At 47.6% G+C, this 27,826-nt stretch overlaps 1 long non-coding RNA gene across 1 annotated transcript in view; it reads right to left on the bottom strand.

The window, feature by feature from the left end:
- Positions 1–466: 466 nt before the first annotated feature.
- LOC146859823 (uncharacterized) overlaps positions 467–27,826 on the bottom strand; it is a 69,742-nt gene continuing 42,382 nt past the window's right edge. Inside the window, exon 3 of the long non-coding RNA XR_014979057.1 lies at positions 467–582. This is a non-coding gene — a long non-coding RNA (uncharacterized LOC146859823). The remainder of the gene's footprint in view (positions 583–27,826) is intronic.

Below are 27,826 nucleotides of genomic sequence, written 5' to 3'. Positions count from 1 at the left end.
CACACACAGTTGACATGTCAGATCTCAGGCATTGTGTAAACATTTGACCCACCCATGAAACACACAACAGAGTCACGGGAATTGATGCTGACTGGTACCTGGAGCATAGCTGACTGCAGGGACACAGTGCCCTAGTGACACAAGCAACAGACTGTACGGGCCACACCTGTGGAACAGATGAGGAGGGTGCATCACACAAATGAGGGACCTGATTTTGGGACTACAAGACCTACGTAATGTGGAAGTGTGACAAGGACAAAAGACTGCTATTTGCATGTCAGACATAGTACACAGATTAGGCATGGACTTACCCCCTTCCTGCTGCTATTTGGCCTTCAGCTGCCTATCCAGGTCCGGGAAGACCACCACCAGTATCCGGAGCATGTGGGGAGTCAGGGTCCGGTGTCCGCCCCTCCTGCGTGGAGGTGACAGCTTCAGCTGGACTCTAGCTATCCTCCGGGTCCAGCCCCGAAGGTCCTGCCACCTCTTCTGGCAGTTGCGGATGCGGCGCTTGTAGACCCCCACAGAACGAGCAGCCCGGGCGATGGTCAGCCAGATCTCCTGCTTCTGGTGGGCATCAACCTGTGAAGATGACAAAGTGAAAAGTACATTAACACACATGCCCCAGATTTGTGCAGCACACAATTGGATATACATGTCATCATCACAATGGGAAATAGATTACACAGGTAGTGCAACCATGGGAAATGAAAACTCACATGCATGTCTGACATGTTAACAATGCCTGAATAGTTTAAGCTTGCAATAATGCACTTTAGCAGCAGAAAAACTATTCATTACATGTACCTACACACTTTGGTGGATGAAAGTAGTCAGTGAGAATGCTTGCCACTGGTGTACACACTGCTAGTACTGCTAGTCAGACAACATGCATAATTATGAAGGCAGTGGACAGCATACTCACCTGCTCCCTTGGTGTCCCATAGAGCTTTCTGTACTCTGGAAGGAGCCCATCCAGCAGGGCCTGGTTCTCCTCCTCAGTGAAGGCTGGGGCCCTCTCCAGAGTACGTGCCATAGCAGGATCCAGAGGATGCATAGACAGCAGCAGTGGTAGCAGGGATGTGGCCCAGTAGCATGTAGTGCAGGCAAGTGAGCTCCCTGGGGGCCAGCCAGCCTTATATCTGTGCTGCAGAGGCAGACTCTGTGCCATGTGTCCCAAGTGATAGGTCCAACACGGTTGCATTCTATGAATCTGGCCAATCCATTCAAAAGTACGACTCGTACACGCCTTCCGCATCGTTCAAATCTTCACCTTCATGGAACACTTGAAATTGCAACATTGTTGTAGGCATCCAACTGAATTTGCAGTGCATAATTCGTACAAGTTTTGAATCTGCATCCGTCTCCATGACACTCCTGAGCCAATGGGTGCGCCCAGCTTGTTCAACTGACTGTACAATGCGTATTTTGAACATACACATGCACCCGTCTCCATACGATTCAATGGCCAAGGCATACGTCTGTCTCACACCATGCTGTCCGACGCGTATGCTTGATAGTCACCCGCGTCGGACCTCATTGGATTCAATGACAAAGCGTACGCACGGCTCGGTCATGAACCGTGCAGTGAGTACGCATTGTCACCCGCGTCGGACCTCATTGGATTCAATGACAATGCGTATGCACGGCTCGGTCATGAACCGTGCAATGCATACGCATTGTCACCCACGTCGGACATCATTGGATTCAATGACAAAGTGTACGCACGGCTCGGTCATGAACCGTGCAATGCGTACGCATTGTCACCCGCCGTCGGACCTCAGTAGTGTGACTATTAGACGGATGCAACACACATATACTGGCCATGGACACCTGCGCACACCTGCCACACTATAGCATTGTCCACACAGTGTACCATGGCATGTAAGGCTGCATTCCCTGGGTGTTTGAGGGGGCCACAGCTGTTTTTTTGTCTGGCACTTTGTGCAGCCACTCCCAGGCTGTTATATTGTACATGGGGGCAGAGTCCTTTGTGTGTTGTGCACATTACCACTGTGATGTGCAATTGGACAGTAATGTATTGTATTGTATTGTATTGTATGCGGAACTTGTAGAGCGCAGCTATCACCCAACGGGTATCTTGGCGCTAGTACGTAAATCCTCAACAAGCTGTGGGGGGGAAGACAATATGGACTAGCAGAGCGGCTCCCGAGTACCTTATACTCTAGGAAACAACCATGTTTTGATCTTTTTCCTAAACTGTAGCATATCTGTCATCTGTCTATATTCCAAAGGAATGCTGTTCCAGAGTTTGGCCGCAGCCGAGCTAAACGCTCTTCCTCCTGATCTAACTCTTTGAGTTCTCGGGACTTTCACCAAACAGGCAGTGGCTGATCTAAGGCACCTTGATGGTGTGTACCATGTGAAAAGCCCCTGAAGAGGTCTAGGTCCCAGGCCATGAAGGGCCTTAAAGACCAAACACAGGGACTTAAACTGAACCCGCTGCAGTATGGGTAGCCAATGAAGTTCTGCCAGTGCTAATGACCCAGACGAGCGGCAAGGTTTCATCAATGCCAACTTAGCTGCCACAGTTTTGACTCTTTGGAGGCGCTGAATCAAAAATTTCGGGGCCTCCAATAATAGGGCATTACAATAATCAAGCCTACTAAGGATGATACTACCAACGACCAGCGCCCTGGTCGTCTTTGGCAGTAACGGAAGAATTTTCCTTAGTGCTTTAATCAGCGAAAAACAGTTTCCCACCACCTTATTTACCTGCATTTCTATGGTCAGATGTGCATTCAGCAACACTCCCAAATTGCGTTATGTTCCAACTGGAGTTTGAACAGATGTAGTTGGGGAGGCCAAAAGTTGTACAGAAAAGGAGGGGGGAACTTCTCCACACCACAGTATAAGACTTCCGTCTTATCTTAGTTAAAGTGGAGTGAGTTATTTCTTAACCATTGGGCAGTATCCTGCATGCAGTCATGAAAGGATGCTAAGGAGATCGACTGGTCTCCCTCCAAGGAAAAGAAGAGCTGGGTGTCGTCGGTATAGTTCACAACTCTCACACCATGCGCTTTCATAACTCCTATCAAGGGTCTCATGTAGATATTGAAAAGAATAGGGCTTATAGTCGATTCCTGAGGAACGCCATGGTGGATATTAAAAAATTTAGACTGGTACGGAGGAAGAAACTGCCTGACTTCTGTCAGAGAGATAAGATCGAAACCACTCCAGAACTACCCCTGACACCCCAGCCTCTTCCAACCTAGTCAGCAAGATACAGTGATCCACCGTGTCGAATGCGGCAGACAGGTCGAGTAAAACTAAAATGCCCGATTGTCCCCTGTCTGCCCGTAGTCGGAGATCGTCTAACACGCTCACTAGAGCAGACTCAGTTCCATAGCCCGGTCGAAAGCCAAACTGAACATCATCCAGTCTAGAGTTAGATTCCAGGAACTGAGACAAAGAATTACTTGCTAGCCGTTCAAGGATTTTGATCGGGTATGGTAGGAGAGAGATGGGTCTATAATTCCCCATACATGCCGGATCCAGAGGCGGTTTTTTTAAGAGCGGTGTAACCTTAGCCCGTTTCCAACAGGCTGGCACCAGACCAGAAGTTAAGGAGTGGTTGCAGATCTGGCGCAGAATAAGAAAGAGCTCAGAACCCAGCTCCTTCCAAATCTTATGAGGAAGAGGATCTAAAGGAGACCCTGAGGATACACTCATGGCAATTTTGTTAAATACTTCCTCAGAGGGAAGCTCAAAAACACTCAGGGAGAACAATTGACCTACCTCTACCCTAGTTTCCCACCCTAGGTCTCGTGTCTTATTACATCCAAGTATGATTCCTTCTTTCTGCGAGAAATTATTCCTATTGAGTCCATCAATGATGGTACTAATTTTCTCCATAAAGAAGGTTGCTAGGCTATCACACAGAGCTTGAGTTGGTATAATTTTAGATTGAGTACACTCCGGGGCGGTCATATCCTTCACTATCTTAAAGATCGCTCTAGAGTCATTCTTGGAGTGTAAAATAGTGTTGGCAAAATAATTAGATTTTGCCACATTAATTTCCTTCTTGTATCCTGCCATAGTGGCCTTCCAAGAGGCTCTGTCCTCATTCAGATAAGACTTCCTCCAATTCCGCTCAGCCTTTCGGCAAGTCAGTTTTAACTTTTTCAAGTGATCATTATACCAGCAAGCCGATGGCCTACCATTCTTTTTACAATCTTTAATAGGGGCAATCAAGTCAAGCATACTTTGGATCTGATCGCAAAAATCCAAATAGATATCTTCCACTGTTCTATCTATATCAAAGGCCAGATCCGCAGAGAAGGTAAAAAAAAAATCAGTCTTCTTTTTAAAAAAAACTTTCCAACCTCTACTTCTAAACATTCTAGTTACTTTGGTGGCAGGCCGACCCACTCTAGGGTCAAGTATCTGAAACTTGACCAGGTGGTGGTCGGACCAGCCAACCGGGAGGATCTCCAGTATCTCCACAGCCTTTTCCTTAGAAAAGACAAGATCCAATATATTCCCTCCTCATGGGTGGGTTCAGTAATCCACTGGTGCAATTGCAGGTTCTCACAAGCCTGAATAAGATTACTGTACCCAGAATCTAGGTTTCCATTGCACCATAGATTGAAGTCACCCATAAGGAGTAGATTAGAATGGGTGAGAGCCACATTACAGATAGTGTCAATCAATTCCTGCAAATGAGATGCTTTTATCATTCCTGGGGGTCTGTAACAAATAATGCCCAACAGTAGGCATCCCCTAGAATCTTTAAAAGAAAAGCCAAAAAGTTCAAAGCCCTCAGTTTCATCGATCTCAATTTGAGTGAGGTCCAGATTTTCAATAAATATAATCCCTACCCCACCTCCTCGTCCTGAGGCTCTCGGTTTATGTATAATTTTATAACCTGGAGGACAGGCCAGGCCTAAATCAACCTCCAGTCCAGGGTGGGTCCAGGTTTCAGTCATAAAGAGAGCATACAAACAATGAAAATCAAGTAGCAATTTGATCTCTACGTGATGTTTGCGCAAGGACCTAACATTAAGCAGCCCTCCCAATATAACATTCTTCCTTCTAGGGTCAGATTTAATATCCAATACACTTTCCAAGCAGGGAGTAATAACCCTGTCACTTACTGACCTACCTATCTGTTTAAGTTCCTCATTGGAATAGCAAAGCCGCTCACTGGCGGTGTCACCCACAGCGACACGGGCAGCATAACTGGCGCTACGCACTGTCCGGGCGCGAACAGGCGCAGACGGGCTTGCCTTAGGGGCGTCTTCGGCGCACCAGCAGCGCATCCGCTGCGCGCATCCGCTGCAAGGCTACGCCAGCGTCCCACTTATGTAGTCTAGCGACTGACGACTAGACTGCTAACCCAAACGAAGCAGTTCCGCTCACTTAGGCGGCCACCTGCAAGTCAGTCAAGTTCAAATTCATTCGGTTTGTGCCCATTTAGACAAAACACATTGGCAGTTCCCTTAATTAACAAATATTAAAAATTCCCTCAGTTTCCAAATATTAACATTACAACACGCTCCTTTACACACTCCTTTTACTAAAATCAATTGCGCATGAGTGAAGGCCATATTGTCAGGTTGGATATGTTTAAGACATGTCACATACACTCCGAGTCCTGGGGGTGATGGCATGTACGTCACAGTGAAACCTGTAGCCCCAATACTGATGTGCACCCACAGTCTGTGTGCATGTTGTGTCTCAGATGTGTCTGATCACATGTTACCAATGGGTGACAGTCTCCACATCCATGTGGTATATGCATCAACCTTGATGGGGTGTGTGTCTAAGAGACGTACATGTAGGGCCGACAGGAACAACAGTGGCCACTACCTGTGGGACTTACGCTTGCCTTGTGGTGTGTACTTGCTACGCCATGTCCATTGCTGTGTTGATGTGGCAATACAGGGAGCCTGGGTTTCTGCATGGCAAAGATCTGTGATGCCTGGGAGACATGAGTCCTCATTTGTCACTGGGGTGGTATTTTTAAACGTTGCAGCAGCACATAGATTGGGTGACACAGCCAGATGATTAGCCCATTGCACTACATGGCACTCATGTGGACATGTGGAATTGAGATGTGAGGTGGTGGTCTTGTAGGTGACATACGTGTCCATGACCAACAGCACACACCTCAGTACATTGTGTAATGTCATGAACTAGCATGTGATAGTGATCGTGGTCATGGCCACATGGGTGGATGTACTGACAATCTTCTTTTGTGCATCTCTGTACTGCAGGGCACCAGCTGTCTATCGTCTGTTCCCAGACCTTGCAACCATGCAGGAACGCGAAAGCATCAGACGGTACCACTTCACCAGGCCACTGATTGAGGAGTTGGCGGAGCAGTTGGCGCCACATCTGCTACCTGGCCGGACATACCCTACAGCACTGACCCCAGAGGTGAAGGTGATGGCAGCCCTGCACTTCTTTGCTACCGGTACCTTCCAGTACACTGTGGCTACTGCTGGTGGTATGTCGCAAACAATGTTTAGTCGGGTGCTACGCGATGGCTTGGAGGGGATGTTGCAATTCCTCGACCTGTATATCAAGTTCCCGAGCCAAGATGAACTCCCTGAAATTAAGGATGCCTTTTATACACTGGGGAGGATGCCAAACTTCATTGGATCCATTGATGGGACACATGTTGCCCTGATACCACCACAGGCACATGAGCAAGCATACCGGAACAGGAAGCACTACCATTCGATCAATGCTCTGGTGGTCTGTCTTGCTGACATGTTGATCACACATGTGTGTGCACATTTCCCTGTTTCAGCGCACGATGCCTACATTATGAGGAAAAGTCGCATTGCAACGCTGATGTCACAGATGCCAGCTCAGCGTGCCTGGCTTGTCGGTGTGTACTAACTGTTTCTCATTGTGTGTGTTTGTCAGTGTTGTATTCCGCACTCCTACAAAACTCAGCTACTTGTTCATTTTTGTGTGTGTAGGTGACTCTGGATACCCCAATATGCCGTGGTTGCTAACACCCCTCAGGAACCCTGTGACACCAGCCGAGCTGCGCTACAATGAGGCACATGGTCGGAGCAGGAGGCTGATTGAGCGGACATTTGGCCTCCTGAAAAGCCGCTTTTGCTGCCTGGACAAGACCGGAGGGGCCCTCCCATATGAGCCTGCAAAGGTGTGCAAAATAATACTGGTCTGCTGCATGCTAAACAACATGGCGGTGCGGAAGGAGGTGCTTCTCATCCAGGATGACGTTGACGACGACCAACGTCCGGCACCTGTGGAGGATCCCGGCCTGGGCCAAGATGCCAGTGATGATGAAGATGATGGTGACGTCCGCTCCCAGCTCATCAACAACTTCTTCACCTGAATGTGAGTTTCCAGTGTTGTTATGTGAATGTATGGAGGTAGCCTGGAATGTGTTGAGCCAGCTCTATTGCTGTCTGAGTGTGTTTGTGTGACACTTGACTGGATGCGTGCTGTAATGTGTCCATTCAGGTGGTGTGTACTCCACAATAGGGTAGTACTGCTAACTAGTGTTTGTGTAGGTGTTTTGCAACATGTTTTGTGCATGTGTATGGCATTTCTCTCCTGTTCTTCTGTGCTTTTGACTGTATCTTGTCTGTCCTTCCCAGGGTCCTTTGCCTGTTGTGTGGTCAACACTGACCCCCAACACCCAGAAGCCAACACCAGTGTGGAAGTTGACAATTCCCATCAACTGATGTACCACACATCCCTGGACTTCCAGTCTCCAACACATTGTGAGCGCGTGTCCACTGTTACGTAGAATTACCGTGCAACTAGTATGGAATAAACATGTTGCTGATGTGTAATGAACCTGTGCTACGCTTTGTTATGTGCGTTGTCTGTCTTCCCACATCTGCTTACCTCACCTGTGGACTTGTTCCCACTGACTGTGCTTGGTGTTGTGTCTGAGCATGCCAATGTGTTTCAGGTCAACATCATTTTGTGTGATGAGTAACATGGCCATGGTGAGGATGTTTTGTGTTGCCATAGTGGTGTGTCTCCCTCACATGTGTCACATCCCCATGACTCACCTTCTGTTGGTCACATTGTTGCAGTATTTTTTATTTTATGTAGTTTGTAGAGCGCACAGCTACCCCCGAAGGGGTGTCCCGGCGCTAGAACCTGAACCTCCAAAGGAGAGGAGAGGAGCAAGAAGGGGAAGTAGCGCAGTAAATCAGAGTCCAGAGAAGAGCCAAGTTTTGAGTCTGGCCCGGAAGATGGATTCGGAGGGACAGAATCTAAGATCGACTGGCAGCGCGTTCCATAGTTTTGCCGCAATGACACTGAACCCTCTGCCACCCATTCTGGATAGTCTGAAACGGGGAGAAATCAGAAGGCGTAGGTCATTGGATCTCAAAGATCTGATGGAACGGGATATTGAGACACGTTTTTTCAAGTAGTTTGGTCCGCGATCGTTGATGGCTCGGTGAGTCAGAGTGAGGATCTTGAACTGGATACGGCTGGCCACAGGTAGCCAGTGCAGTTCCTTACGATATGCGGTTACTGATTGACGGTAGGGAATATTGCCAATCAGTCTGGCCGCCGCATTCTGAACAATCTGCAACCGGTCAATCAGGTATTGGGGAGCACCAGCATAGAGGCTATTAGCATAGTCCAGGTGGGACGTGATGAGGGCATGGGTAACTGTACGGCGGGAGTCCAGAGGGAGATAGGGAAGTATTTTTCTAATCATGCGCAACTTCAGGAAGCAGGCAGAGGTCACTTTATTAATCTGAGTCTTGCATGAGAGGGAGTCGTCAAACTGGAAACCCAGGTTGCGGGCCGAGTGGACGGGAGAGGGAGCGGGATCAAGTGCCGCGGGCCACCACCAGGAGGATGGGATGGAGTTTTTCTGGTTAAAAAACAGCACCTCTGTCGTGTCTGCATTGAGTCTTAGATGGTTTTCAGACATCCAACCACTGATGTTATTGAGGCACAGGCGGAAGTTGGAGAACGCGGAGTCAGAGTGGTCTCTGAAGGAAAACACTAGCTGGGTATCATCAGCATAGGAGACCACCCTGACTCCGTAGGACTCCACCAGGCCGGCCAGTGGGGCAAGATAGATGTTAAAAAACAGAGGGCTGAGGGCAGAGCCCTGTGGCACACCGCAAGACAGGGGTTTTTCCTCCGATTTAAAAGGCCGCAAGAATACCCTCTGACTTCTTCCTGAGAGGAAGGACTCAATCCAGCTAAAGGCAGTGCCGCCAATGCCAATCTGTTTTAGTCGGTCAAGGAGGATGGGGTGAGAGACCGTATCGAATGCAGCGGACAGGTCGAGGAGGACTAGCATGGCCTCCTCGCCCCTGTCCACGCACTCCCGGATTTTCTCCGATACTTCCAGCAGAGCCGTCTCTGTGCTGTATCCCGCCCGAAATCCAGATTGTGAGTCGTGCAGTAGTGAGTTGCTTTCCAAGTACTCCGTGAGTTGCAACTGCACGGCTTTTTCCAAGACCTTTGCGGGTTTGGGGAGAAGGGAAATGGGGCGGTAGTTGGAGAAGACAGTGGGATCAGCATCTGCCTTTTTTAGAATGGGGATCACCAAGGCTTCCTTCCAAGTGGTAGGGAAAAAGCCATGGTGCAGGGAGGCGTTCCAGATGGTGAGGAAAGAGTCGGCTAACGAGGGGGCCAGCTCACCCATGAGTTTGGCAGGGACAGGGTCAGAGGGTGCACCAGACTTGCAATGAATGAGTAGTCTGATGGCATCCTCCTGGGTGAGTTTATTAAAAGCGAGAAAGGACGGTAAAGCAGGGGGACTTGTGGACGGAGGCCGGGATATTGGCCCTTTAGGGAAGGAGATGCATAGCTTGTTGATTTTTTCAAGGAAGAAGTCCGACAGTCCTTCGCACAGGGTCTGACTAGCTGAGTTCTGAGTGGCCCTGGCCGGAGGATTGATGAAATCTTTAACGATGGTGAAGAGGTTTTTTGAAGAGTTTTTGGCCTTGGCAATTTGAAGCGAGAAATAATCTTTCATGGTGATTTTTTTATGTTTGAGAAATTTTTTCAGGGCAGCTTTGTAGGCAAGCTTAGCTTCAGGGTCGTAATTTAGTCTCCACATCCGTTCGAGTGCTTTGCATCTGCTTTTTTCCTCACGGAGAGAGGTGGAGAACCAAGGAGCAGAGGGGCGAGATCTAGTAGAGGCAATGATTTTCTGGGGAGCAAAGTGGTCGATAGCATTGATGAGGGCGGTATTAAGCCTGGCGATATTTCCGTCGATATCAGAGGATAGATGATCCGTCTGGAAGTGGAATACCGGGTCCAGGGTGGCGCATGTTACTTTGTGCCACTTCCTTCCCAGCTCCTTCCTGGGTGCAGGAGGAACAGATTTCCGGTCTAAGGCCAAAGAAAAGGGGATGAGGTAGTGGTCGGACCACGTAAGGGGGAGGGGAGGGGAGACAGTGATAGTGGAGAAATTGGCGAAAATAAGATCTAAGGTGTGACCAGCCACATGAGTAGGACCGGTGACTAGTTGAGTGAGGTTAAGACTACCCATGATTTCCAGCAGATTATTCGCTTTCGCGCAGAGAGGGTTGTCAACGTGGAGGTTAAAATCACCTAAAACTAAAAAGCATTGATGTTTAAGGGATAGATCGGCCAGCTGGTGGGTGAGAGCGGTAAGAGAAAGGGAAGCAGCAGTGGGGGGGTTATAGATTAGTGAACCAGCCAGTATAACTGCCGCAGAATCGGATACAGAGAAGTATAGGGCTTCAATTATACCAATGTTGGTAAGTTTGGTGGTGGTCAGCTGAAGATGAGATTTGAAAATGACTGCTAGTCCGCCTCCCGATTTACCCCCAGCCCGGTTAATACATTTTATGTCATAGCCTGGTGGGATGGCCAGATAGATGTCCGGAGAGGAGGAATCAGTTATCCAGGACTCAGTGAGAAATAAAATATCCCACTCGTCGGAGGAAATCGACAGCCAGATGTCGTTGGCATGACGGGGGAGAGACCGGCAGTTGACCAAGCCTGCTTTCAGCATCCGGTGGTTAGATGCGGGGAGCTGCGGCGTGGGATGAGAGGGAAAATGAAAAGGATAGGGCGGGAGAGTAAAGTTGCATTGAGGGCAATGAAAAGGAGCGGATTCTAAGTGGTTAGGGTTGCAGGGGGTTGTGGCCGCGCAGTGGGAGGGATTGAGTGAATGAAGTTGGGAATTGGTCCAGCACGTGCGAGCGGAATCAGCGGAACAGACAGGGGGACTGGCCCTGGGCCCGGTCCAGGCCCGGACGGGCCCAGTATTTGGCATGCACTGTGTTGTGTAGCAGATCGACATCTCCCTGAACATGACAAGTTGGAATCACAACAGAGGCAAGTATGGTGTACTGGTACGTTTATTTACAAACATGTGTGAGTGAAGTGCACAGCATGGTGGGTGCTGTACAGTGGTTTGGGAATCCAAAGTTCACATTGGAGTTGGAAGTGCTGGTAGATGAAATCTCCAGAGTAAAGTCCACAGTCTTCTGCTACATTGGCCCAACATGAATCCTCCATGTAATGTGGGCGAGTTGTGTGCGATTGGACAAGGTGAACGTGTTGCGCATAAAGAACATTGTCCAGAATAGGTTTGGAGGCCCTGGTGGGATGTGCTGGGACATCTGCCTCACACATGTCCTTCGGACAACCCCTCTTCTTCCGGGGGGGGGGATCCTCATGTGCAGGCCTCTGCGGTGCAGGGGAGTCTCCGCCAGAGTCCTCCTTCCTCCCTGTGGCGCTGGCAGATGGTGTTGCGACAGATGTTGTGGGCACACAGGGGGGTGAGGACAGGTTGGTGTGGATCTGGCGGAGGCATTGTAGTATGTCCCGATGCACCGCAGTGATGTCATCCCACTTGGCCTCTATGCGGGCATGGTGGGCGACCTGCTCGTGTTGCATGTCCTTGAGGATCCCCACTACCTGGCCAAATCCTCCGATGCTATCCTGGTACGCATCTAAGATGCGTGCCAGTTGGGGTTCATCATGCAGTCCAGACCCCTCTGCAAGGCGTGCCCTGTGCCTCCCACCCCTCCCAGCACCCCGTTCTACACGGGCAGGACCAGCGGCGGTACACACAGGTGATACTGGGACCCCTTGGGTGGTGTTGCTGGTGGTGTTGGCTGTAGCTTCCGGGGGGTCCTGTGTCCCTGTGCTGTGGCTGTTGATTGTCCTTGGTCTGTCCGTGTTGGCGTGGGTGCCCTGTCGGTGTCCAGATGCTGGAGGCGTGTGTACAGGGGGGGCAGATGTTGCTGCTGCTGGTGCTGCATGATGGCTCACACCGGAGGGGCCAGGTTGGTTGTCGTTATCCAAAGAGGACAGTGACAGAGTGAGACCAGAGAGCTCAGTGTCCACCAGAGTCTGGGACTGGGTACCCTCGTCATTTGGTGCTGGGTGCCCAGCACGACCTGTGTTTGGAAGAAACACACAATGTGATTTATGTTTCTACATGCATCGTTGGTTCACAAACATGACATTTTCTACCTTTCAAACAGATGCCTGCCTGTACACTGCTTTTTCCCAGCTTGTCACAGACAGAGTTTTATATTGTTGTTGGCCATTTACCAGCTTTTCCTTGTGCTCCCCACAACAGAGCCCAGTGTCAGACATCTTGCCAGTCCCTTCCCACTCCCTGTGAGGCGAGTATGGTTCAGTTTGATCTTGCAGGGCCATGTGAGTGGGTGTAGGTTGTCTGTGACTGCGAGTCCCATCATACTCTTTGGCTACACCCACCTTCCCAGCATGCCCATGCTTCCTCCCTCTTGACTCTGCTTCCCTGTGTGGGGGTGTGACAGCAATGGCAAGATGGCTGACTGTGAAATCCTGGTGTTTGTTTGGCTACAAGTCACAGCATGGCCTTGTGCTCCCCACAACAGAGCCCAGTGTCAGACATCTTGTCAGTCCCTTCCCATTCCCTGTGAGGCGAGTATGGTTCAGTTTGATCTTGCTGGGCCATGTGGGTGGGTGTAGGTTGTCTGTGACTGCGAGTCCCATCATACTCTTGGCTACACCCCCCTTCCCAGCATTCCCATGCTTCCTGCCTCTTGACTCTGCTTCCCTGTGAGGGGGTGTGACGGCAATGGCAAGATGGCTGACTGTGTAGTCCTGATGTATGATGTTGGCCATTTGCCAGCATGGCCTTGTGCTCCCCACAACAGAGCCCAGTGTCAGACATCTTGTCAGTCCCTTCCCACTCCCTGTGAGGCAAGAATGTTTCAGTTTGATCTTGCTGGGCCATGTGGGTGGGTGTAGGTTGTCTGTGACTGCGAGTCCCATCATACTCTTGGCTACACCCCCCTTCCCAGCATGCCCATGCTTCCTCCCTCTTGACTCTGCTTCCCTGTGAGGGGGTGTGACAGCAATGGCAAGATGGCTGACTGTGTAGTCCTGATGTATGATGTTGGCCATTTGCCAGCATGGCCTTGTGCCCCCACAACAGAGCCCAGTGTCAGACATCTTGTAAGTCCCTTCCCACTCCCTGTGAGAAGAGTATGTTTCAGTTTGATCTTTCTGGGCCATGTGGGTGGGTGTAGGTTGTCTGTGACTGTGAGTCCCATCATACTCTTGGCTACACCCCCCTTCCCAGCATGCCCATGCTTCCTCACTCTTGACTCTGCTTCCCTGTGAAGGGGTGTGACAGCAATGGCAAGATGGCTGACTGTATAGTCCTGATGTATGATGTTGGCCATTTGCCAACATGGCCTTGTGCTCCCCATAACAGAGCCCAGTATCAGACATCTTGTCATTCCCTTCCCACTCCCTTTCTGGCGAGTATGTTTCAGTTTGATCTTGCTGGGCCATGTGGGTGGGTGTAGGTTGTCTGTGACTGCGAGTCCCATCATACTCTTGGCTACACCCCCCTTCCCAGCATGCCCATGCTTCCTCCCTCTTGACTCTGCTTCCCTGGGAGGGGGTGTGACATCAATGGCAAGGTGGCTGACTGTGAAATCCTTGTGTTTGTTTGGCTACAAGTCCCAAGTGAGCCCCTATGCTTCACACAGCAGCACCAAGTACGGGGTATCTTTTGCTGATATTTCAATGAGGTGTGTGTCAATGCATTCTACCCGGTGAGTTGTGTGGAGTTTGTGTTGGGGGGGGTGTCTCCCCATGCTGAGTAGTATGGTCAGGGCTGTCAGTCCTCCTTCCCATCATGAAACGTGCTTCCATTGTAGGGCGTGCAAGTTGTCTTTCAGGATGTCAGTCAGTGGTGTCCTGCTTCTGATTTTCACACAAGCCCTACCAGGGGCTTGTGCTTCCACAGCACGACCCAGTGTCAGCCATCTTGTCTGTCAGTTTCCACTCCCTGTGATGTGGGCATGTTTCAGAGGGGTCTTGATGGGCCAATCAGGAGGGGGGGGGTATTATCTGTGACTACAGGCCCCATCATGCTTTTGGCTACGCTCACTTCACCTGCATCCCCAATATTCCTTCCTGACAGTCAGCTGCACTGTGAGGTGGTGTGTTTGTGGTGGCAAACTGTCTGGCCTGGTGTATTTGGCTTAGTGCCACTGGCTTGCTCTATTTGTTTGTAGGTTGGTGCATGTCATGACACAGTCCCCAGTCACTATGAGATGGCAGGTATTGTGTTTGTGTGACTGGCATACACATCTTGGGTTGATTATCTATTGGTTAGTATAGCTTTGATTGCGGTGCATGGTTTCACTGTCCCCTTGCCACACAATCTTGGGTATGTTGTTTGTGTACACACCAGGCTCTGGGATATGTGTTATACCATGGACGCTCTCTGGTGGTAGGATGTCCAGCACCTTCTCCTCCTGTGATGGGTGAGTTGTGAGTGTGTCTGTGGTTGCTGTGTACTGGTGTTTTGTGCTGGCTGTGTCTCCTGTTTGCAAGGGATGATGGTAGTGATTGTAGTCCTTTATATAGTTGGAGTTGTGGGTGTGTCTTTGTCCAATTTTTTTGGGGGGTATTTATTGGCTTAGTCATTGCTTGTTTGGTCCTTTTTTTGTCTTTTTTCCTTTTTGTTTTGTAGGCATGAAGGAGACGTTCATGTGACGGAAACGGACGCTGCTGTTGTCTCATTCGGGCTTCTCCGCCTCATTCACGCTGCCTGTCTTCTGTGTTTGGTACGCGTCGTTCGCGGCGGTCTCTATTGCTTGTGTGCCCGGTTGTCTGTGCGTGTCGGTCGTGCGGCTTGGTCTCCATGCGAGTCAGTCTGGTTTTACACGCATTGCATCGTACTGCGCTAATCGTACATCGCGGGTACGGGTCGGTCAGCTTCATTCCGGGTTCGTGTCGGTCGGTGAAAATCATGTCGGTTTTCCGGCCGGATCACTATTTTCCCTACGGCTCGGTCGTATGGCTTTTATTCTGTGCGTGTTGGTTGTAATTCAATCGCGTTGCATCGTACTGCACTGGTCGTACGGTGCTGGTCCGTGTCGGTCGGTATTCAGTCCGGGTCCGTGTTGGTCAGTTCGTTTTGCGGCCGGAATCGAAATCGGCCGCAAAGTGGCACTGAAAATGACAAAAAAATCACGGACCAACAAGCATTTCGGCACATAGGGGCTTATTTACAAGGAAGTGGCGTAGCGTGTTGTTAAGCCAGGAAGGCTAACGACACACTTCATCACTTTAGAAACTCACGACTGCAACATATTTACTGAAATATGGTGCAGCCCTGTGATTTCCACCGCACTGACACAAAATTAAGCTGCCTAGCTCCAATGCAGGCAACCCTTGCACCATAGTGCAAGGGTGCCTGTGTTGAGGGGAAGATTGTTTATGTTCAGGAAGGTCCCCCTTCCTGCAAATAAACAATCTTTAAATGCCATTTTGTAAAATCTATGTCTGCTGCTTAATGCAGTACACATAAAAGTTCCAAAAGGGCATTTTCTCAAATGATTGTTGACCTTCCTGCATACAAACAGTCATTGGCATTTTGCTTTTTCTATATGTGCTGCTCAAGGCAGCACACATGGAATCAGCAAAAGTTAGGAGAAACAAAGCATTTCTCCTTGTTTTGCCTATTTAAGACCACATGGTCTTAATTTTGTCTCTACCTACTATTTACACTGCTCTTGTAAATAGAGGGGAGCGTCAAATTCAATGGGTGTTGTGGTGGAACACCCACAACAACGCCCATTGCCCGGCTCTTTCACGCTAAGTGTAGCGTGAAAGGGGGCCTTATTTTAAAGGCAGCATTAACCCACGTTGAGCGGCTTGATGCTGCCTTGTAAATAAGGCAAAGCTCTAATTGCTATCACAACGTACTAGAATGGACTTTTTGGTGGCGATAGAGGATTGTAAATATGCCCCATCATGTCTTTCCTAGTGCTGTTTTTTTATATGCTTGAAACAGGAACATACTTCACAGAAGTTCCTCTGCCTCATCTTGGATTGGCATATTCCAAAAACTGTCCATCAATTGACCCCCATCGTGGAAAGGGCGTTTTATCAGGCCAAGATCCAGTCTCATTTGGGAGCTCTTGGCACCCGCACTTTCAAGAAGAAGACCAAAGTTGACATTTTGCATGTCATGAGGCACTCTCGAACCCCGCTGTTGCTGCCCGTGCTCAGCATAAGTAACAGCATGGGAGAAACCCCTACAGGTCCACGCAGGTGCAGCAAACTTGGAGCGGCTCCCAGTGTAAAAGAGCCTCATGTTAGACAAGGCAGGGGACCTGATTCACAAAGATAAAGTTACACTTTTGTGTAAGCTTACACTTGTTGTGGTAACTTTACTAATTTTTAGTATTCACAAGCTATCAGTGTAATTTTATACTAGTGCTTTTACTAGTAGTGAAATTACACAAGGAAAATTACTAGCAGTAAAATTACACTCATAAAATTACAAGTAGTAGAATTAGACTTGTAGTTTGCGAATACCAAAACAGTAGTTACGTGAGATAAACTCACTTTACCGTAAGTTTACACTTGCAGAGTAACTCTACCACTGTTTTGGCATTCGCAAACTATGTGTGCAATTTTACTATAAGTAATTATACTAGTAGTAAAATAACGCTTTTAAAATTACTTCTAATAAAATTACACTTGTATTTTGTCAATACCAAAACAGTAGCAAAGTTGTTATAGCATGGGGACAGCTTACATAAAAGTGTAAGTTTACCAGTGGGAATCAGGCCCAAGAAGCGTGGCGAAGTGCTGAGTAGAAGCACCTAGGAGTTCTCTTCCCCTTCTGAGTCTGCATGATCCAGGCACAGCTCTTTGTACAGTTTTGGGCATGAATGTGACAGCGCCGGTTAGTCCGTAATGGGGTTCCGGTTTCTACAGGAACAGTAGGCCTCTGATACAGTAAGCCTTATGTATGATCTAGAATTTTGATTTTTTTTCCCTCATCTATAGTGTTTTCCTGGCTGATTGCACTTGCTTGCATTTTCTTTCATAGCAATAGCTCCTTTTATCAACATGTCCTTCAAGTTTGATTTTCTCTCAAACACCAGGATGGGCAGTAATTGTTTCCCTGGACTGATGCGGTCCAACATGAATGACTTACCACCTCCTTTGAAGTGCAAATACATTTTCAATGATGTGGCCGCAATTGCGATCGCAAACCACTGATTCATACCATTGCAAACGGAAATTAGCAGGTCCTCTTTCACACTCACCACCCTATCTGCAATTTAGAATCAGTCGAAAAGCTCCATTTGTGATTTTGAAACGCTTTTCTGAATCACTAAAGAGGGTAACTCTGTGGCCAAAAGACAATTTTGGCGGTGAAAACCCTGTGAACTCTGTGAAGTAACACACTACACACACCTTCAGAGGAACCATTTCCCCTGTTGAAACTGAGGAAGGCAGAGCCTCATGCCTTTTACCCTGGGGGCTGGAAGGATGGGGGCAGTTTTTTGCTGGGAGCTGGTTTTGCATCGGTGCTGCAATATCGGCCTACATTAACAAAAGCAGCAAGCAAGGGGCGTGGGATAGCCATTAAAGACCCCTCTGCTTTCTGAGATATGGTTAGTCCCAAACCATGCTCCTTCTTTGCCACAATTAACCCTTCTCCCTTCTTGCATACCACTAGGTCTCTCCTACAACTTTTGAATCTGAGTGCTCCACAGCGAGACGGACTACTCTGTACGCCTTGTTCCGCGTGAAGTATGAATAGGACACCATGAAAAAATGCTGTGTTACCACCGGCCACCCCTATTACAACTGGCTTCATCAATCATATGCCAATCCTATCCCTCTTGTGGCACTACCATGCATTCACAACTGTGGCATAACAACCCACCCCTTAGAATGCCCGGTTACCAGTAGCAGCACTTTAATTCTCTCTTCCGTGCACATGACAAACTCATCTTCCCTCAACCACGGTCCAGTAAACTCATTCCTCACTGTCACCCATCTCTCCACCAGCACCCAGTGATACCTCTCTCCCTATCCACCTTCAGCGCAACCACTTATCCATAGCTATCACTGTTGTGAGTGCCTTCCTGGTGCGGACTCCATCTACTTTGGAAAGCATTGCAGATTTCACATGCGAATGCATCTCCCCTTCCCATACATTGGAAAGTGGCGCTAAACAGATGCAGGATCTCATTCTAGGCACACTTACTTTTTCAGCAATGGCTGGCGGCCAGCGAGAGCAGCTACACAGCTGTCTAGCGCCTCTCTTTCTGTGGCTGGTGACCGACTCTGCTCTGGGCAGCTCAGCTTAGCTACAAACTGCCGCCGCAGCCCGTGTTCAGTTAGCCGCCGCCCAAGATAGGCCTGGATGAGTCGGGTCGGTCACCCATTGTATTACCAGGCAAGCTCATTGCAGGCAGCAGAGCCACTATTCTGAAATTTAACTGCAGCGCTCTCAGGCCACAGGCGGGTGGCAGCCTATCGACACGTCCCATTTGCCTATAATTGTGAGTCTGAAGGAAACTCACACTCCTGACCTCACTGCCTAAATGTCTCTTTACTAGCCATGGGCAGGCGCTGACTTGACTTTAGTGAAATGTGTCTAATCAGTATGCCGGGCCGTGTGGTGATTGAATCAAGAGTGTTACATAGTTGCAAGCAGCTCAGCCAGCCCCTAAGTCTGCCGTGCAGTGTCCTCTGCCTGCCACTCTACTCCATAAAATGCTGTTATTATTAGCAGCAAGCACTTGAGCCTCAGTGCTTGACACACGAGGAGATGCTAATATGCGTGACTTCACATTACAGTGCAGTGATGCAGACCACCACACTGAAATGCGTTAGTCTAACGCCTGATGCGTGGTACTTGGCAGGGCTGACCTACCCCTCTCTATCCCCACACCCGGCCAGCCACCATGGTGTAACTTTAATGCTCATACCTCCGCTATGTAGCCTGCCACCCACCCTTGTTTGGGGCAACCTAACAGTAGACACCCTTCACTGCTAGAGTTACCCAGGACCGCTGGCAAGAATTGATGCAGGTGTGTAGCTTCATGGGGTATTTTGGGGTGTTACACACTCCTAATAAATATATTCTGTTGTAAATAATTGAGCACAGGTGCTATTAGTCGGGTGTGGTGATGTGTTTGTCTGATTTCACTTGGGATTTTTACACATGCAGACACACACACACACACACACACACTCTTGCCTCAGTTTGGAAGTTCTTAAAAAAGAGTTATTAGTAACCCTCACCATCCGCACTCCTCTCCCTTCCTACAGCTCCTTAAAGCCCCACCTGCCCTGCTTCTCACATAATTAAGTTTAACCAGCGTGATTGTTCGAAAATCTGAATTGCACACCTCGCCAATCTTACTCACCGAGCTACGCCACTGGCTAGATCTCCCTAGCTATGTGTCATGAGATAAGCTCGTAAATTCACCACTGCACCTCCATTTTACTAGGCTGCAGGAGTGGCTTGGTTGCCGATCCCAGTGATTTCTACAAAAGTTCGCCTGTTCCCTGGGAAATGGGGGAGGTTCAGACTTCACAAGTCAATCAAGGTGATTTCTGATTGGACATGGGTGGGTTTTCTGTGAAACTGATTCCAACGTTCAACCTCTGCACCCCGGATAGGGGCCTGAGTATCGACTCTTCCAAGTGGAGTTAGGAAAGCAAATGTTTTCAGTTTGATAACTCAGCAACATTGTTTATGTGTTCATGCTCCTCGCATTCCAAGTAGCCACCAGAAAGCACGTACACATTTCTGTGTAAATTGCTTGAGTACATGGGGAGTCCCTGTAAACCTGCACCAGCCACTGTGTCGGGGTCTGAACCCCTCGGAAGTCGCAGCTCTGAACTCTACAGCTAACAGCCCTGCTGAAACTTGCTGGCTGAGGACACTGAACCCCTACCATTAAAATAGCCCCCTCTTCCTTACCCACTACAGTGACATGGAGGGGCAAGGTCGGATTGGTAAAGGGGGCACTTGGGCAATGGGCTGGTCTCTGGGTTTGAGCAGAGGTCCGCTTTTTTGGCCAGTGTGGTGGCCAATTTGGGCTGTGTCTGTGCTATTTGGATACCTCCAGCGGCCTCAGTGGCCTTTCTGGAGCCAGATGGGCCTCTATTACCTCCCTTTTATCAACAGAGTGGAGGTGCCGTTCCCAAAGACAAAATAAGTATATTTGAGATAATAAAAACCATTCAGGTCGATAAAATGCTAGAATCGCAAAGTGACTGGACACTAAAAAAGACTTCTTTATAACTGACAATAAATGGTATAATTTTGAGCAAAGTTCTGTTTAAAATATTAAGACTAGGAATTGTATCCAAATCAAATAAAAGCAGGAGCGCTCGCTTTTTCTTATTTCCTTAGATTTAGAAACATAAATTTGAATAGGGAAGGCCTCACAAAAAAGTTGCTACAGAATTCATAGAGGAATACAGTAGACATTGAATTGTAAACCAAGATCATCGAGCTCACAATAGCTTTCATTAGTACTCGTTAAAGTGCTTGTGTCAAGATATAACATTTGGGTGATCTCCATAGCTCTACATTTATTTACATATTCAACTCCAGGTTAAATAGGGTGTTAGTCAATACTCCATTAGGGAGTTCAAAAGTGATTAAATTATAGTCTATTTAGAATATTAATCATAAAATCTCCCAGTGTCTCGTTTAGTGCTATCCTTATACCAAGATGAAGTGCAGAGATGTATGTGCATTCTCACTTAAAAAGCGGGAGAATTGTATACAAGATTCCTCAAAATAACTGAATAATAAAGCTGACTAGTTACACATGATGTCTCCACAACATTGGTGTCGATTCCGATCCTGGAAAAACCGGGTACGAACCGTCGGTCGGAGGGTTTTCTCCGTCCGACTCGTACCCGGTAAAATAACCCTACAAACTTGCAAGTACGATTCGTACGGAAACACCATTTCCGTACGAGTAGGAAAAAACACCGACCGACTGTAAAAACACATACCAATGTGATCCGGGACAGCGCCGACGTGACGTCGGGACGTATGCAGGCTGTATTTCACGAACCAGGAAGTACGAATCGTACCAACACCAGTCCGGACAGCAATATTTTTGCGGCACCCAAAAAGTGCCGGAAAAGCGAAGTACGGCGCGATGTGAGCGGAATTGGGGGCCCGGTACGTGCCGAACCCCCCCCAGACCCCGCGGATGTACGTGCCGTACCCCCACCCATGTATGTACACCCGTGTATGTACGAGTCGTACCCCCACCCGTGTATGTACACCCGTGTATGTACGAGTCGAACCCCCACCCGTGTATGTACACACGTGTATGTACGAGTCGTACCCCCACCCGTGTATATACACCCGTGTATGTACGAGTTGAACCCCCATCCGTGTCTGTACACCTGTGTATGTACGAGTCTAACCCCCACCCGTGTATGTACTAGTCGAACCCCCACCCGTGTATGTACACCCGTGTATGTATGAGTCGAACCCCCACCCCTGTATGTACGAGTCGAACCCCCACCCGTGTATGTACACCCGTGTATGTACGAGTCGAACCCCCACCCGTGTATGTACGAGTCGAACCCCCACCCGTGCATGTACACCCGTGTATGTGTGGAAATATGGATTTTCCTGGTCAGTTATGTCCCCTATCTTGGACCCCAACGGTTCTATGTGCATGTCGCAAGTACATGTATGGTCCCTCCAGTTCCAGTATTGATGACGCAAACACATGCGTGTCCACCGTCAACATGTCCTCTGCCAGATCCGCCATGAATAGGCCGGATATTCCATTCTTAAATATGAAAGGCCACCGGCTTTATATGGTTCACTTATGCCACTTTTCAGTCCAGGCAAGTAGGCCCTGATTCTGTCATCAAACTCTTCTTGCCTTCTGCCTCTGAAAGCTCCAGCCCGAGCCTGCATCTGTGACCATGAACTTTGTCTCATTCTCTGCGCGGCTCGCGAAGCCTGACATCAGCTTACTCTCTGCCAAGAACTGTATTTCACCTTCGAATTATCTGCTTCCCCCTCAGCCGATGCATTCCTGCCTAGTAGTTTAAGTAAACATTCTTCCAGTTACCAAGCAAAAAGACCCATCTTCTCTGTCCTCATGCAAGTAATTCATAGCCTTGTTACCATGGAATATTCCTACCCCCTCGCATTCAGTGTAGACACTTAGACGCTTGTACACGCACAGTCAGTATAGAATAGATTCTGTCCGAGAGTCCTCCTTTTTGGATAACATAGTTCTTTAAACATAGGATGTTAGATATGATTTGGGATTAGGTTGACTTGACCTCCCAGACTTCTCGTCTCCACATATAGAGCTAAATGTCAAGTCCCCGTCACCCCCTAGTTACACGTCAAATTACACGTCATACTGCTGCGCGCGCATCCATGCCAAGTATTATCTTATAGATCCACCTATACATGACATCACAACCAATCATGTTCCTTTTTACTCATTATTACACCCATTTTCGGTTACGCAAACCAAACGTCACTGTCCTTATCAATTGTTACGCCTACTGTATTCACTTCATTATAATGTATGTATTATAAAAGTTACTGCTTGTCAATAAAGTATGTACTTCACTTCCTGAACCCCCGTGGTGATGGAACTTGAGGCATCCGATTATAATCGCTTATTGGAATAAAGCCCATTCCGAAACTCTAATATCACGGATTCTGCCTCTCATTTTACTGAGCTATTTTATAATGTTTCTGTACCAAATTCAGTCCCGGTAAAGGAGAAATATTTACCACATGATGGCGCCCGAACAGGGACACTTTCTCATCTCACGCGCCGGCGGTGTGTTGCAGGCCCGGTCTCCTGCCACAGCTGGACGGACAATAACGCGTACCAGCAGGATTTCCTGTATCTCCCTCCGGTCAAGCGGGGGCGACTGAGACTGCAATCAACACCCAGACGAGGCGGTGAGAAGTGCGAAGTATCCCGACCAGAGCCTAGCTGAGAGAGCAAGATCCGAGGTATACAGAGACCCACCAGTCCGAAGTCAAGCCCAGTGTCCGACGAGTCGAGTCGAGTCGAGTCGAGTCCGGTCCGGTTCAAGTTCAAGTTACTGAGGCCTTCCGTTTCCGAAGCTACCCGGTGAGTACCATTGCTGGGGAGGCATTTCTGACGTGCACATAGGTTGTGCCGGTCAAGACGGGTTTGGGTACACAAATCCGGTCTGCACTGTTTTAGCAGTGTATCTGTACTGTTTAGCAGTATATCAAGTATTCCGAAGTATTCCGAAGTGTCTAGTTATTGCCTAGTTATTGTCGAGAATTAAGCTTGGTGATTAGTTATGCAGACGATCATCATTGTTGTTTCAGTTAATGGTTTAATGTTAAATGTTTAAAGTGTTTAAGTATGTTCTGAATATCGTGGTATGAATGACTGTTCATTATCGTGTTTATTGTATTAAGTCTGTTCAAATTCGAGTATCAGGTCAAAATCAAGTATAAGGTCAGTTCTCAATATGCCGCTCTTTTCGAAATTAAGACAGATCACTACCAGAAAAGGGGTTCTCGAAGAAGCCGTCCCTATTCCTCCTAGGGACACTCCGGGGCACTTTATGTATCACAAACATGGCTTAGACGCTATATTATTTCTTGATTTATGGGTAGACTATACCAAGGGATTACCAGAAAGTCAAAGGTGGCCCACAGCGGGGACCTGGGATGCAGAGTGCATCATGAAAGTCGAGGAAGAGTTATGGAAAAGAAAAGTCAGACAGTCACAGAAAGACGCCGTTGAATTATGGCGTAAAGAATCACATAGACGAACAGAAAAAGCACGTAGACAGGAGGAGAAGAGTAAAGAGAATTCCAATAAAGTTCGAGAGAATCTATTAATTGAGGAAGGTATCCGAGTAAAATCAGAACAAGTAGACAGACAAAGAAATGCCCTTATGAATGGTATGTATCCTCTCCTGGCCGAAGGATTACCTAAGGCTACTCCAGAAACACCAAAAGACTTGCCAACCCCATTGTTCCCAATAAAGGTACATCCTAAGGGGCATCCTAGAACCGCAGAAGATGTTTTTCTTTCCTCATATTTAGATGACGCAGCTCCCGAGTATGCTAACTCTGCCCTACATAGACCGCATACCAGGGAGGTTCAACGCCAAGATCCAGTACCCGTATCCCTACAGCAACAAATCGAGTCACAAGTTCCGGCAAGCACATCTGTTTCTGTATCCGCTCCTACAGCTACTTCTATGGCTGTGTCCACACCTGTAGTTGCTGTGTCACGTTCGACGAATCCTTTTACACCCGACGCCCCAGATGGGGCCGCGGGAGGAGCTACCAATGTCTTTTCTACGCCACCCAGAATAAATAAACTTACTTTTCAAGAGTCAGCGCATTCACGTACACCCAAACTCCTTAGTACCCGTACGCTTAAGGAACTTCTTATAGACTGTAGATATGACCCGGTGCCTGGAAAGGAGGACGAAATGACCCTAGCATCATTGCGTATCAGACGAGCCGCAGTGTATTTAGCAAAGTTACCAGGAATGACTGCGCATCTAGATAATATATATCATTTTGTCCAAACAGGGCGAGATCCAGAATGTATTTACAGAGCTATGGAATACCAGAAAGTAGAGATACAGGGGGAACTGTTACGTTTCCTCATAAACTGTGTGATCAGAAATCAAGACCGACCGGGGGTAGACCCGGAAGCCATGAAAATTCTTACAAGATGGAGCCAGAATATATCGGAAGGGAGACATGATAAACAAAACTGTATAATAGCCATGTGCCGAAAGATCCGTAAAGAAATAGAACGCCTACACGAAGAGCGATTAGAGGTAGACGAGTTCGAACAAAACGAAGAAGATGGGTCAGGACTGCCCACAGGACAGTCGGACACCATAGCCTATGTAGGTAGAGGAAGATCTTGTAATAGGAGTAAGACTAGATATCACACTGACTCAATACATCCGATATGTCCAGATAATAACAGAAATTTTCAAATACCTATAATTAACATAAGGTCTAACGAGCATTCGTTCCAAACCGCCGACAAACTACTATAAGAACGAAGGGGTTATCATTTCCTCGATTCTATGGATGAACAAGATTTAGCCAGGGCAGCTGTCCATTGGGTGGACAGTCCCGGAAAATATAGTGATGATACAGTAGTACGCACATTTTTGAATCTTACCCCAGATGAACAAAGGTTAGCTGGGATTTATATGATTCAACAACTCATTATACTATATCGGAGTCAGCATTCGGACCCTGGTCCCTTGCCTGACATACTGACTGAATTACTTATGAATAAATGGAGAGGTCCAGGTACTGAATTAATTAAAGAAATTCTAGAATCAAGAAAGCAGTATATTCTTTTTTGTATGTTCAGAACATGTTCCATTGTCTGTCAAGGAAAGGACTACGTATCACATAGATAGACAGAATCCCTTACGAGAAGTGCACCCAATAAAGGGTGAGGACAACGAGTTTAAACGCGTATTTGTATATACGCCTATATCGAAAATAGAATTGTTAGAAATGAAGAAAGTAGTACCCAGTCATGACAAGGACCCAGCGGGGTTTCACCGAGAAATTAAAGACATGTTACTCATGGGAGAATATACCTACCCCGACATTATGACAATATTAAAGGTGTTGATGCCTGCTGGCATTTATGAGAAACTCAAGGAAAAAGAGTGGGAGGTAGGTGATCAAAAGATAGAATGGTCAGCATTAGAAGCAGAAGAAAGGGCCCGAGGTCCAGGTTCGGGGCTTGGGGACAAAACTAAGGCATTACCAGGACTACTAGTACAGGTACTGCCACGTTTATTAACTACGAAAAAGGAAGATTGGGGTACAATTTCAGCCTGTAAACAGAAGCAAGACGAAGACACTAGTGATTACTATGCCCGTTTTGAAAAATGTTTTGGTATAAATAGTGGCATAAAAGCAAGTAGCGAATCATACCCACATCTGTTTGTAACAAAATTAGTAGAAAATGCTCTGCCCCCAGTAAAGAATAGAGTATTAAAATTCGAGAGTACCTGGCAAGGTAACACTCCAACACAAATGTTACAAATGTTACAGTACCACCACAATAGAATTAAAGAGGAACAAGAACATGAACACAGACGCATGAAAGACACAAAAATGAAAATGCTAGTTTCCCAGACAGTTCCAGCTGAAGGACATAAAAAGGGTATGACACATTCCGATTCAGCAGGACCTGTAAAGGGGACATGCAATTATTGTAAAAAGCCAGGCCATTACGTACACGATTGTCCAGTTTTAAAACATAATATCGCCATAGGTAAAACACAAGAAAGATCACGGCCACTAAGACAAGATCAGAATGAACAAGGAGCTATGCAGCATGCCCAGGCCATGCCAGCCTCACAACAGCCAATACAGTTTGTGCCAGCTGCACCACCGTTGCCTGCTGCTGCCACACAGACAACAACTCGACAAATGTATCAGACCGCACAGTATGAATATCCCGAGTATCAGCGTTACGCATGAACAAGCCTAGAGAGGGAAGTTGACTTACCCCTTATCGAGATTCCTGTAGATCAAGAAGGACCTTATGTACATAGTAAATTATTAGGTCAAGATAGAAAATTTTTACTCGATACAGGGGCAAGTCGAACAACTATAAAACGTAGTGAAGTTCCAGGGGCACCCCTCTCAGGCTCACAGAATATTTCCCTTGGTTTTTCAGGAAAACCTATTGTTAATGAAGTGTCACAGCCTTTGCCACTTACGATAGGACCTCTGACCCGAACTACAGATTTACTGCTTACTAAATCATGTCCAGAAAACTTGTTAGGAATAAAAACGTTGAAAGCTCTAGGAGCTATAATATGTTGTTCTCCGGAAGGAGTAAGATTGTTTTTACGTGATTTTAAAGGTCACTATGTATCTAGAGACATGGATCCCCGACTGCAGACTTTACCTACACGTCTATGGGCACAAGGCCCTACTGATGTTGGTTGCATGAATATTACACCATATCGAGTCACATTAAAGGCAGGAGTGGTGCTACCACGAATGCGACAATACAAGTTACCACCAGATGCTGTAGTGGCTTTACTACAAATCATTGACGAGCTCATTGCCCAAGGAGTAGTTGTGGAAACAGACTCCAATATATGTAATTCACCGATAATACCGATTCTTAAACGAACAGATCCTACAGCGCCGCCAGTATATCGATTGGTTATTGATCTGCGCGAATTAAACAAATGCATTGTGCCACAATTTCCTGTGGTCCCAGATATCTCGTCATTACTGACAGCCATTGATTCCGAAGCGACATTCTTTACTGTAATTGATCTCAAAAACGCCTTTTTCAGCGTCCCAATAGATCAGGAAAGCCAATATTTGTTCGGATTTAGTTTAAATGGGCGCAGCTTTAAATTCACACGCGCACCTCAAGGATTTACAGAAAGCCCCAGCATCTATAGCCAAGCACTGAAACGAGAACTTGACAGTATCCACATGCCAGTCAACACTGCTTTGCTTCAATATATCGATGATCTGCTGATTACCGCAAGAAGCGAA

Source organism: Triturus cristatus, chromosome 3_1, assembly GCF_964204655.1.
Source record: "Triturus cristatus chromosome 3_1, aTriCri1.1, whole genome shotgun sequence".
NCBI classification, from domain to species: domain Eukaryota; kingdom Metazoa; phylum Chordata; class Amphibia; order Caudata; family Salamandridae; genus Triturus; species Triturus cristatus.
The sequence above is the reverse complement of the archived record's forward strand: the minus strand, read 5'-3'. Positions and strand labels throughout refer to the sequence as shown.